Source organism: Macaca fascicularis, chromosome 15 (genome assembly GCF_037993035.2).
Source record: "Macaca fascicularis isolate 582-1 chromosome 15, T2T-MFA8v1.1".
NCBI classification, from domain to species: domain Eukaryota; kingdom Metazoa; phylum Chordata; class Mammalia; order Primates; family Cercopithecidae; genus Macaca; species Macaca fascicularis.
Window position 1 is genome coordinate 13,223,106 of NC_088389.1, and position 12,357 is coordinate 13,235,462.

The 12,357-nt window shown below is 47.8% G+C and overlaps 1 pseudogene; it reads right to left on the reverse strand.

Annotated features, from left to right (window-relative positions):
* Window positions 1–2,225: 2,225 nt before the first annotated feature.
* On the reverse strand, window positions 2,226–2,800 carry LOC102116809 (large ribosomal subunit protein eL19-like; annotated as a pseudogene).
* Between the last annotated feature and the right edge of the window lie 9,557 nt (window positions 2,801–12,357).

The window sequence follows — 12,357 nt, forward strand, 5'->3', positions numbered from 1 at the left end:
CTTTGCCTCCTGGGTTCAAGCAATTCTCCTGCCTCAGTCTCCTGAATAGCTGGGATTATAGGCACCTGCCACCCCGCCTGGTTCATTTTTGTATTTTTAGTAGAGATGGGGTTTGGCTATGTTGGCCAGGCTGGCTCGAACTCCTGACCTCAAGGGATCAGCCCACCTTGGCCTCCCAAAGTGCTGGGATTACAGGTGTGAGCCACCGCCCCTGGTCTAATTTTTATTTTTATTTTTATTTTTATGTTTTTGAGACAGAGTCTCGCTCCGTCACCCAGGCTGGAGTGTAGTGGTGTGATCGTGCCTCACTGCAAGCTCCGCCTCCCGAGTTCATGCCATTCTCCTGCCTCAGCCTTCTGAGTAGTTGGGACTACAGGCACCTGCCACCACGCCCGGCTAATTTTTTGCATTTTTAGTGGAGGCGGGGTTTCACCGTGTTAGCCAGGATGGTCTCGATCTCCTGACTTCATGATCCAACCACCTTGGCCTCCCAAAGCGCTGGGATTACAGGCATGAGTCACCGTGCCCGGCCCTAATTTTTATTTTTAAAATAGCTTTATTGAGGTGTAATTAATATATATTAAGCTGCACATATCTAATGTATACAATTTGATGAGTTTGAACATACGTAGACGCCCTGAAACCATCACTACAATCACAGTAATAAACATATTCATCACCTCCAAAAGCTTTCCCCAGCTGCCATGTGCGTGTGCCGGGGCTAGTGGTGGGACACTGGTAAGAACACTTGAGATCTGCTCTCTTAAATTGTTTAGTGCACAATACGGTATTATCAACTATAGGTACTACGTTGTCTTTTCGATCTTTTTAAGACAGGGTCTCGCTCTATCACCCAGGCTAGAGTACAGGGGTGTGATCATGGCTCAGTGCAGCCTTGACCTTCCGGGCCCAAGTCATCTTCCAGTCTCAGCCTCCTGAATAGCTGTGACCACAGGTACGTGCCACCACACCCGGCTAATTTTTAAACCTATTTTTGTAGTGTTGGGGGTCTCCCTGTTTTACTCAGGCTGGTCTCAAACTCCTGGCCTCAAGTCATCCTGCTGCTTCAGCCTCCCAAAGTACTGGGATTACAGGCGTGAGCCATCACACCTGGCAAAAGTTTTGTTTTGTTTCATTTTGTTTTTAAGACAGGGTCACAGGCCGGGCGCGGTGGCTCAAGCCTGTAATCCCAGCACTTTGGGAGGCCGAGGCGGGTGGATCACGAGGTCAGGAGATCGAGACCATCCTGGCTAACACGGTGAAACCCCGTCTCTACTAAAAAATACAAAAAACTAGCCGGGCGGGGTGGCGGCGCCTGTGGTCCCAGCTACTCAGGAGGCTGAGGCAGGAGAATGGCGTGAACCCGGGAGGTGGAGCTTGCAGTGAGCCGAGATCTGGCCACTGCACTCCAGCCCGGGTGACAGAGCGAGACTCCGTCTCAAAAAAAAAAAAAAGACAGGGTCGGGCTCTGTCACGATGGCTGGTGTGTGGTGGTGCCATCATAGCCCATTGCAGCCTCCAGCTCCTGCTTTCCATGGAATTTTGAGGGAAAAACCCTCTCATTCTTGTTCTCTAGCTGGGCAGGATGTCCTTTTGTTCCCCAGAGCGCTCTTAGAGGGGGTGCTAAGGGCCCCCCCACCACAGAGGAAGGAACTGCATTTTCACAGCTGCAGATTTTTATGGTGGAGGATAGGCTTCAAAAACATGTTTTTTGTTTTCTCTTTTGAGATGGAGTTTCGCTCTTGCTGCCCAGGCTGGAGTGCAATGGCTCACCGCAACCTCCGCCTCCTGGGTTCAAGCGATTCTCCTGCCTCAGCCTCCCGAGTAGCTGGGATTACAGGCCCCCACCACCACACCCGGCTAATTGTTGTATTTTTAGTAGAGACGGGGTTTCACCATGTTGGCCAGGCTGGTCTCGAACTACTGACCTCAGATGATCTGCCCGCCTTGACCTCCCAAAGTGCTGGGATTACAGGCGTGAGCCTTGGTGCCTGGCTTGAGATTGTGTTTTTTTCTTGCCTTTTGGCATGCCTTGCAATTTTTTGTTGAAATCTAGACATACTGTATCAGATCACAGGAACTAAGGTCAAGAGGCCTTTAGTGTGAGGAGGGTATATTTCATTTTATATTTATTTATTTATTTATTTATTTTAAAGGCTTGTTTTATTTTAATGGCTGATCCACGTAATAACGGAGGCCAGTATGTACAGACAAAGGGGGAGCTTTTATTTCTTGGTCTTTTCCTCCTGGGACAAAGTCTTGATGATCTCCTTCTTGGTCTGGAGGTGTTCTTCATGGACCTCGTGTGCTTCCTTGGTCTTAGACCTGTGGGCCTCAGCCTGGTCAACCAGGGGCTTCTTGCCGGCCTTGTCTGCCTTCAGCTTGTGATTTGTTCCATGAGAATCCGCTGGTTTGTGAACACATTCCCTTTCAACTTCAGGTACAGGCTGTGATGCACATGGCGATCAATCTTCTTAGATTCTGAGCAGCCGGCGCAGAATCTTCATTCTCCTCATCCACGTGACCTTCTCTGGCATTCTGGCATTGGCTGTACCCTTCCGCTTACCTATGCCCAAGTGCCTGCCCTTCCGGCGGGTCAAGGTGCTTTTCCGGCATCAAGCCCGGGAATGGACCATCCCAGCTTTGCGGATGATCGGCCCATCTTTGATCAGCTTCTGGATCTGCTGACGGGAGTTGGCATTGGCAATTTCATTGGTCTCATTGGGTCCAACCAGACCTTCTTCTTGCCACAGTGGAGGACACTAGAGACGAGCCTCTTCTGAAGTGTGAGCATACTCATGGCTGCGGCTGCAGCAGCGAAAGGAAAGCGCTCGATTGCATTTTGTATTTATTTATTTAAATTTTTTGAGATAGGGTCTTGCTGTGTTGCCCAGGCTGGGGTGCAGTGGCATGATCAAGGCTCACTGTAGCCTCTAACTCCCAGACTCAGGTGATCCTCCTACCTCAGCCTCCCAAGTAGCTGGGACAACAGGCACATGCCACCAAGCTCAGATAATTTTTTTGTAGTTTTTGTAGAGATGGGGTTTCGCCACGTTGCCCAGGCTGGTCTCGAACTCCTAGGCTCGAACCACCCACCGCAGCCTCCCAAAGTGCTGAGATTACAGGTGTGAGCCACTGCCTCCGGCCCAGGCTAGATTATCCTCTTTCTAGGAGCTGGGCGGTGTTAGGTGTTTGCTGCGGCTGCAGGTGCCAGAGGCTCCACGTCTTCTACTGTCCTCGTTGTTGTCTCCCTCCTGACTTTGGGAGGTCTGAGCCTTGAGTTCTGTCGCCTGTGACTCCCATGATTGTGCCGCAGCCTGTGGATGTGGTGAGGTGTGGGAGAGGGGGAACATTCTGTCGTCAGTCCTGTCTTGGGCCTGGGTCTTAGGGCTGCGACATTCACAAGTATCCCTGCAGGGGCGTCACTGTTCCCCCTGCCACTTACTACCTTCTCTGGCTCAGGTTCCTTCCCGACCTAATTGCTTGCAACCTGGCTCTTGCGCACTGTGCTTGTTCTCTGCGAAGCCTGGAGGGGGCTGGAGGGGGCTGGAAGGAGTATTCCCTTCCCCCACCTGGGATAGGCTCTGGCAAAGCTCTTCCCCCTGGAATGGGGCCTTGGCTAGAAGGCTTTGAGTGTTTTCACAAGGATCTCTACCCACAACGCAGCCAGAGCCTGTGGGATCTTTTTTTTTTTTTTTTTTTGAGACAGAGTCTCGCTCTGTTGCTAGGCTGGATGGAGTGCGGTGGCGCCATCTAGGCTCTCTGCAAGCTCCGCCTCCGGGGTTCAAGCGATTCTCCTACCTCAGCCTCCCGAGTAGCTGGGACTACAGGCGTCCGCCACCACGCCCAGCTAATATTTGTATTTTTAGTAGAGATGGGGTTTCACCATGTTGGCCAGGATGGTCTCAATGTCTTGACCTCGTGATTCACCCGCCTCGGCCTCCCGAAGTGCTGGGATTACAGGCGTGAACCCCCGCGCCCGGCCCCGGATCTTCGACAGAATCAAGTGGGATTACTGGAGGGAAACCCATGAAAGTGTGGGGCACCCCCTAGCCTGAAGACTCGAGGACTTTGTCCCTCCGATGCCAGTCCACACTCAGCTTCTAGCAATTTATCCGAGTTCCCATCTGTGTTCCCAGTTCGGGCTCCGGTGGCTTCTGCTCCGGGTCTGCAGATGTCGCTGGGATTCTCCAGGTTCTCCTGTCTCTCCTGACATCGCGTGGCGCTTTGCCTTGAAAACTCAGTGCTCTGAAACCACAGAGAACTTCAAGAAAAGTTTCAACTGCAAGAAAAGTCATCGATTTTCAGTTTGTCCAAGTTTTTTTTTTTTTAATTTTAATAATGAAATAAGAGTGGCGACTTTAAAGTTTATTTTTTTGTTTTTTTTGTTTTTTTTTTTTAACTAGTGCTTGCTCAGTCACCAAGGCTGGAGTACAGTGGCACCATCTCGGCTCATTGCAACCTTGGCCTCCCAGGTTCAAGCAATCCTCCCACTTTAGCCTCCCAAGTATTTGGAACTGCAAGCACGCACCACTATGCCCGGCTAATTTTGTAGTACTTTTTGTAGAGATGGGGTTTCACCATGTTGCCCATTGCACTACAGCCTGGGTGACAGAGCAAGACTCTGCCTCAAAAAAAAAAAAAAAAAAAAAATTAATGACAGGCAGATAACCACAGATCCAGAAAACTTAGAGAACACTAATCTGGATAAATAGCAACAAATAACCACAACAAAAATACCAGAAACAGAAAGACACACACACACACACACACACACGCAAAACAAAAAACACACACACAATCCACACCCAGCCACAACATATTCAAACTGCAGAAAGCCAAAGAGAATGGATACAAGTGCAAGTGGCATTTATTGCTTCTTCTTTTTCTTTTTTTGGATGGAGTCTCACCCTGTCACCAGGCTGGAGTGCAGTGGCATGATCTTGGCTCACTACAACCTCCGCCTCCCAGGTTCAAGCAATTCTCCTACCTCAGCCTCCCAAGTAGCTGGGATTAGAGGCACCTGCCACCATGCCCAGCTAAATTTTTTTGTATTTTTAGTAGAGATGAGGTTTCACCATGTTGGCCAAGCTGGTCTCGAACTCTTGACCTCAGGTGATTCACCCACCTTGGCCTCCCAAAGTGCTGGGATTTCAGGTGTGAGCCACTGTGCCTGGCCAGCAAGTAGTATTTAAATAGCCACATATAAATATATATATAAATATATGAATACATATGTATATGTGTGTGTGTGTGTGTGTGTGTGTGTATATATATATATATATATATTTTTTTTTTTTTTTTTTTTTTTTTTTTTGCGGGGGGACAGTCTCACTCTGTCCCCCAGGCTGGAGTGCAGTGGTGTTGATCTTGGTTCACCTCAACCTGTACCTCCCTGGTTCAAGCAATTCTCCTGCATCAGCCTCCCAAGTGGGTGGGACTACAGGTGCCTGCCACCATACCTGGCTAATTTTTGTATTTTTATTAGAGGCTAGGTTTCACCATGTTGGCCAGGCTGATCTTGAACTCCTGACCTTAAATGATCCACCCACCTAGGCCTTCCAAAGTGCTGAGATTACAGGCATGAGTCACCGTGGCTGGCCTAAATAGCAATACATTTATAAGTCCACATCTACAGGATTTATTTGTTATATGCCACAATCAGTGGCAACAATGAGATTGTTGGTTTCGGTTATTTTTAGACGAGGTCTTGCTTTGTCACCCAGACTGGAGTGCAATGGCATGATCTCAGCTCACTGCAACCTCCACCTCCTGGGTTTGAGTGATTCTCCCACCTCAGCCTCCTGAGTAGCCGGGACTACAGGTGTGTGACCCCATGCCTGGCTAATTTTTGTAGTTTTGTTTGTTTGTTTGTTTTTTGAGACGGAGTTTCACTCTGTTGCCCAGGCTGGAGTGCAGTGGCACTATCTCGGCTCACTGCAACCTCTGCCTCCTCGGTTCAACTGATTCTCCTGCCACAGTCTCCTGAGTAGCTGGTATTACAGGCATGCATCACCACGCCCAGCTAATTTTTGTATTTTTAGTATAGACAAGGTTTCACCATGTTGGCCAGGCCGATCTTGAACTCCTGACCTCAAGTGATCTGCCTGCCTCGGCCTCCCAAAGTGCTTGGAGTACAGGCATAAGCCACCATGCCCAGCCTCACACCCTGCTAATTTCTGTATTTTTTTTTTTTTTTTGAAATGGAGTCTCACTCTTTCGCCCAGGCTGGAGTGCAGTGGCCGGATCTCGGCTCACTGCAAGCTCCGCCTCCTGGGTTTACCCCATTCTCCTGCCTCAGCCTCCTGAGTAGCTGGGACTACAGGCACCTACCACCTCGCCCGGCTGGTTTTTTTTTTGTATTTTTTAGTAGAGACGGGGTTTCACCATGTTAGCCAGGATGGTCTTGATCGCCTGACCTCATGATCCACCCGTCTCGGCCTCCCATAGTGCTGGGATTACAGGCTTGAGACACCGCACCGGCCTAATTTCTGTATTTTTAGTAGAGACAGGGTTGCACCAAGTTGGCCAGGCTGATCTCAAATTTCTGACCTCAGGTGATCTTCCTGCCTCAGCCTCCCAAAGTGCTGGGATTACAGGTGTGAGCCACTGTGCCCAGCCTGAACCAGTTTTACTACAGCGTATCCAAGACAACAAGGTAAGCAGTTCAAAAACTGTCAACATTGACAACTGCTTATTTGTTTGAATCAAGATCACGAGGTCAAGAGATCAAGACCATCCTGGCCAACATGGTGAAACCCCATCTCTACTAAAAATACAAAATCGGCTGGATATGGTGGCACACGCCTGTAGTCACAGCTACTCGGGAAGCTGAGACAGGAGAATTGCTTGAACCCAGGAAGCTGAGGTTGCAGTGAGCCAAGATCGCACCACTGCACTCCAGCCTGGGTGACAGAGTGAGACTCCTTAATAAATAAAATAAAATAAAATAAAATGGTTCAGAAGATTCAAAGAGAAAGTGTAGGAGGAATTTTTTTGTTTCAAAGTTGAATGGCTCAGCGGGGTGTGGTAGCTTACACCTGTAATACCAGATCTTTTGGAGGCCAAGGTGGGAAGATCGCTTAAGACCAGGAGTTCAAGACTAGCTTGGGCAACATGGCGAGACCTCGTCTCTACAAAAAAAAAAAAAAAAAAAAAAAAAAGCTGGGTGTGGTACACCTGTAGTTCCAGCTACTGGGAGGCTGAGGTGGGAGGATCACTAAAAAAATAAAATTAAAAAAATATAAAGTTGAATTGCTTACTAACCATTGCCAGATACAAACAAGTCCCTCTCCTAGACAAGCTCCATGCAGGGAGAAGTGACTTATGTCCCATCCCCCAGGGCTGAGCACAATGCCTTGGGTATAGCTGGTGACTCAACACTATTAGTAGGATTTTATTTTATTTTTTATTTTTATTTTTATTTTTTGAGATGGAGTTTCGCTCTTGATGCCCAGGCTGGAGTCCAATGGCATGATCTCGGCTCACCGCAACTTCCGCCTCCCAGGTTCAAGAGATTCTCCTACCTCAACCTTCTGAGTAGCTGGGATTACAGGCACGCGCCACCACACCCGGCTAATTCTGTATTTTTAGTAGAGATGGAGTTTCACCATGTTGGTCAGGTTGGTCTTGAACTTCTGACCTCAGGTGATCCACTGGCCTCGGCCTCCTACAGTGCTGGGATTACAGGCGTGAGCCATCATGCCCGACCTTGTTTTCTTTTATTTTTTTGAGATGGAGCCTCACTCTGTAGCTCAGGCTGGAGTGCAGGGGCTCGGTCTTGGCTCACTGCAACCTCTGCCTCCCAGGTTCAAGTGATTCTCCTGCCTCAGCCTCCTGTGTAGCTGGGACTACAGGCGTGTGCCACCACATTGGGCTTTTTTTTTTTTTTTTTTGTATTTTTAGTAGAGACGGGTTTTCACCATGTTGGTCAGGCTGATCTTGAACTCCTGACCTCAGGTGATCCGACCACCTCGACCTTCCAACGTGCCTTCCACCTGGCCTAGTTGTGGATTTTAACTGCACAAGAACCATCATTGGCCATGGTGAGACGATCTATTTGCTGAACCTTGCCTGGCATCTGAGCATGGAATTCCTTAATGAACTGAGAAATGAACTTTAGGGCGCTAGAGCAGATGCCCACAGGCTGACTTCAAAGAACAGTGTTAGAACATTCCACAACGGGGATGTATGCAATGAAGACACACCTGCCCAGAAATGAGTTCAGGTAGTAGCACAAGTTGACCTGTTATGCATCTTTGATGGTGATATGGTTTGGATTTTTGTCCTGGCCAAATCTCATGTTGAATTTGAGGAGGGGCCTGGTGGGAGATGACTGGATCATGGGGGCAGATTTCCCCCTTGCTGTTCTCATCATAGTGAGTGAGTTCTCATGATAGCTGATGGTTTGAAAGTGTGTGGCATTTGGGCCGGGCGCGGTAACTCACACCTGTAATCCCAGCACTTTGGGAGACTGTGGCAGGCAGATCACGAGGTCAGGAGACCGGCCTGACCAACATGTTGAAACTCCGTCTCTACTAAAACTACAAAAATTAGCCAGGTGTGGCGGCACATGCCTGTAATCCCAGCTACTCGGGAGGCTGAGGAAGGATAAATGCTTGAACCCGGGAGGCAGAGGTTGCAGTGAGCCGAGATTGCACCTGCACTCCAGCCTGGGCAACAAGAGCAAAACTCCATCTCAAAAAAAAGAAAAAAAAGAAAAAAAAGAAAGTGTGTGGCACTTCATGCCTTGCTCTCTCTCCTCTGCTCTGCTATGCTAAGATGTGCCTGCTTCCCCTTCGCCTTCGGCCATGATTATAAGTTTCCTGAGGATTCCCAGTCATGCTTCCTGTATAGCCTGCAGAACCGTGAGTCAATTAAACCTCTTTTCTTCATAGATTACCCAGTCTCAGGTAGTTCTTTATGGCAGTGTGAGAATAAATTGATTAAATATGGTATAAATTTACAGACCAATGCTTTTCATGAATGTACATGCAACAATCCTAATAAAAAAGTTAGCAAACCAAACCAATTATATATATATAATATGTATATCTATATCAACTATATCTATCTATCTGCCTATCATCTATCTATCTAGCTAGCTATCCATGTATCTATCTATAAAATAGATAATCCATTACAACCATTATGAGGTTTATTCTAGGAATGCAAGGCTGGTTTAACATTTGAAAATCAGTGTAATTCATCATATTAAAGTGAAAAAGGAGATAAATCATAGATGATCTCTACAGATGCAGAGGAAAGCATTGAAACAATTCAATACCTATTCATGACAAAACTCTTGACAAACTAGAAACAGAAGAAAACCTCCGTGTCAGGCAAAATGTATGCTAAACATACACTCTGAGGCTACAAACAAGACCAGAATGACGACTCTTTTGGATTTCAATCAACAAGATACTGGAGGTCTTGGCCAGTGTAGTCAAGCAATACAAAGAACAAATGGTATAAGGATTGGGAAGGAAAAAAAATAACACCATCATTATTCATAAATGATCTGACTGTTAACATAGGAAGTCCAAAAGAATCTTCAACATTGTTAGGTTGCCAGTTCTTCCCAAATTGATCTATAGATTCATTGCAATCACAGTCAAAATCCCAGCAAATTTAAAATATTTTTATGGGAGTTGGGAGATCGATAAGCTGATTGGTATAGAAATGCGAAGGGCTGGGAGTAGCCAAGACAATCTTGAAGAACAACAAAGCTGAAGGACTTACTGTAAAGGTACAATAATTAAGACAGTTTTTTTGGGAGGCCAAGGCGGGGGGATCACAAGGTCAGGAGATCAAAACCATCCTGGCTAACACGGTGAAACCCCGTCTCTACTAAAAATACAAAAAATTAGCCAGGTGTGGTGACGGGCGCCTGTAACACTCCCAGCAACTCGGGAGGCTGAGTCAGGAGAAAGGCATGAACCCAGGAGGTGGAGCTTGCAGTGAGCCAAGATTGTGCCACTGCACTCCAGCCTGGGCAACAGAGCGAGACTCCATCTCAAAAAAAAAAAAAAATACAGTTTTGGCCAGGCGCGGTGACTCAAGCTTGTCATCAAAGCACTTTGCGAGGCCGAGGCAGGCGGATCACTCGAGGTCAGGAGTTCAAGGCCAACCAGTTTGAGACCAGCCTGGCCAACCCCGTCTCTACCAAAAATACAAAACTTAGCCCAGTATGGTGGCGGGTGTCTGTAATTCCAGCTACTCAGGAGGCTGAGGCAGGAGAATTGCTTGAACCTGGGAGGTGGAAGTTACAGTGAACCGAGATCATGGCATGGCACTCCAGCCTCAGTGACAGAGACTCCATCTCAAAAAATCAATCAATCAATCAATCAATCAATAAAAATAAAAAAAAATAAAAAAGAAAGAAAAAAGAAAATGCAGCATATAATGTACTTGAGTGCGTGGTGCATGGTGTTTTTTAAAAACATTATGCTTACAAATTGTTTTTTAAAATGTATAAGGCCGGGCGCAGTGGCTCACGCCTGTAATTCAAGCACTTTGGGAGGCCGAGGCAGGCAGATCATCTGAGACCAGGAGTTCGAGACCGGCCTGGCCAACATGGTGAAACCCCATCTCTACTAAAAATAAAAAATCATAGCCGGTCGTGGTGGCGTGCACCTGTAGTCCCAGCTACTTGGGAGACAGAGGCAGGAGAATTGCTTGAACCCAGGAGGTGGAGGTTGCAGTGAGCCGAGATCATGCCTCTGTACTGCAGCCTGGGCAACAGACCAAGAGTCTGTCTAAAAAATAAGTATATAGGCCGGGCGTGGTGGCTCAAGCCTGTAATCCCAGCACTTTGGGAGGCCGAGGCGGGTGGATCACGAGGTCAGGAGATCGAGACCATCCTGGCTAACACGGTGAAACCCCGTCTCTACTAAAAATACAAAAAACTAGCCGGGCGTGGTGGCGGGCGCCTGTAGTCTCAGCTACTTGGGAGGCTGAGGCGGGAGAATGGCGTGAACCCGGGAGGCGGAGCTTGCAGTGAGCCGAGATCACGTCACTGCACTCCAGCCTGGGAGACACAGCGAGACTCCGTCTCAAAAAAAAAAAAAAAAAAAAAAAAAAAAGTATATAAACAGAGCCATTGCCCCTTTATGTCACCACCTAATCTTTTTTTAAAAAATTATTTTTTACTAATAGAGGTGGGGTCTTGCTATGTTGCCCAGGCTGGTCTTGAACTCTTGGGTTCAAATGATCTAACTGAGTTGGCTTCCCAAAGTGCTTGGAATACAGGTATGAGCTGCTGTGCCTGGCCTAAAATTCTTTTTCTTTTTTTTTTTTGTTTTTTGAGACAGGATCTCGCTTTTATCGCCCAGGCTGGAGTGCAATGGTGTGATCTGAGCTCACTGCAACCTCGGCCTCCTGGGTTTAAGCTTCCTCTGCCTCAGCCTCCTGAGTAGATGGGATTACAGGTGCCTGCCACCATACCTGGCTAATTTTTGTATTTTTAGTAGAAACGGGGTTTCACCATGTTGGCCAGGCTGGTCTTGAACTCCTGACCTTGTGATCTGCCTGCCTCGGCCTCCCAAAGTGCTGAGATTATAGGCATGAGCCACCACCACATCTGGCCCTAAAATTATTTTTCTAATTAGTTAATTGTTATTGTTATTTTGAGATAGGATCTCATTCTGTCACCCAGCCTGGAGTGCAGTGGCGTGATTTCAGCTCACTGTGATCTTCACCTCTGGGGCTCAAGCGATCCTCCCATCTAAGCCTCCCAAGTAGCTGGGACTACAGACGCACGCCACCACGCCCCGGTAGTTTTTGTATTTTTTTTATAGAGACGGGGTTTTGCTATGTTGCCCAGGCTGGCTGATCTCAGAATCCTGAACTCAAGTCATCCACCTCGGCCTCCCGAAGTGCTGGAATTACAGGTGGGTGCCATTGCGCCCTGCTCACCTTGTTTTTTTTTTTTTTTTTTTGGTTTTTGGTCCTTTTTTCTTAAACACGGAGCTGCAGCCTCGAGACCCTGACTGCACCCTAGTGAGTAGAGGGTGTGTGGATCTCTGGGACTTGCTGTGAGCTCAGCAGAATGGTTGGTAGTGAGTGACAGCTGGGACGGTTGGAGGGCCCTGGTCCCTGGTCAGCGTCCAAGGCAGCTGCTTCTCGAGGGAAGTCAAGGTTACAGAATCTGATAAAGAGAGACATCCCAAGGATTTGACTCCTTTTCAATGTGCTTGAAATAGGAATTCCTGAAATGTCGTCTTGTGGGCCAGGATTGGATAACTTGCTCTACCCATGCATGGACCAAGTTGTCACCCAAACATCTGTTACTCACAGCAGTGGGGCTGGGGGATGGTCCTGGCTGCTCTTAGAGTTGGCTCACCTGCCCCATGGGCA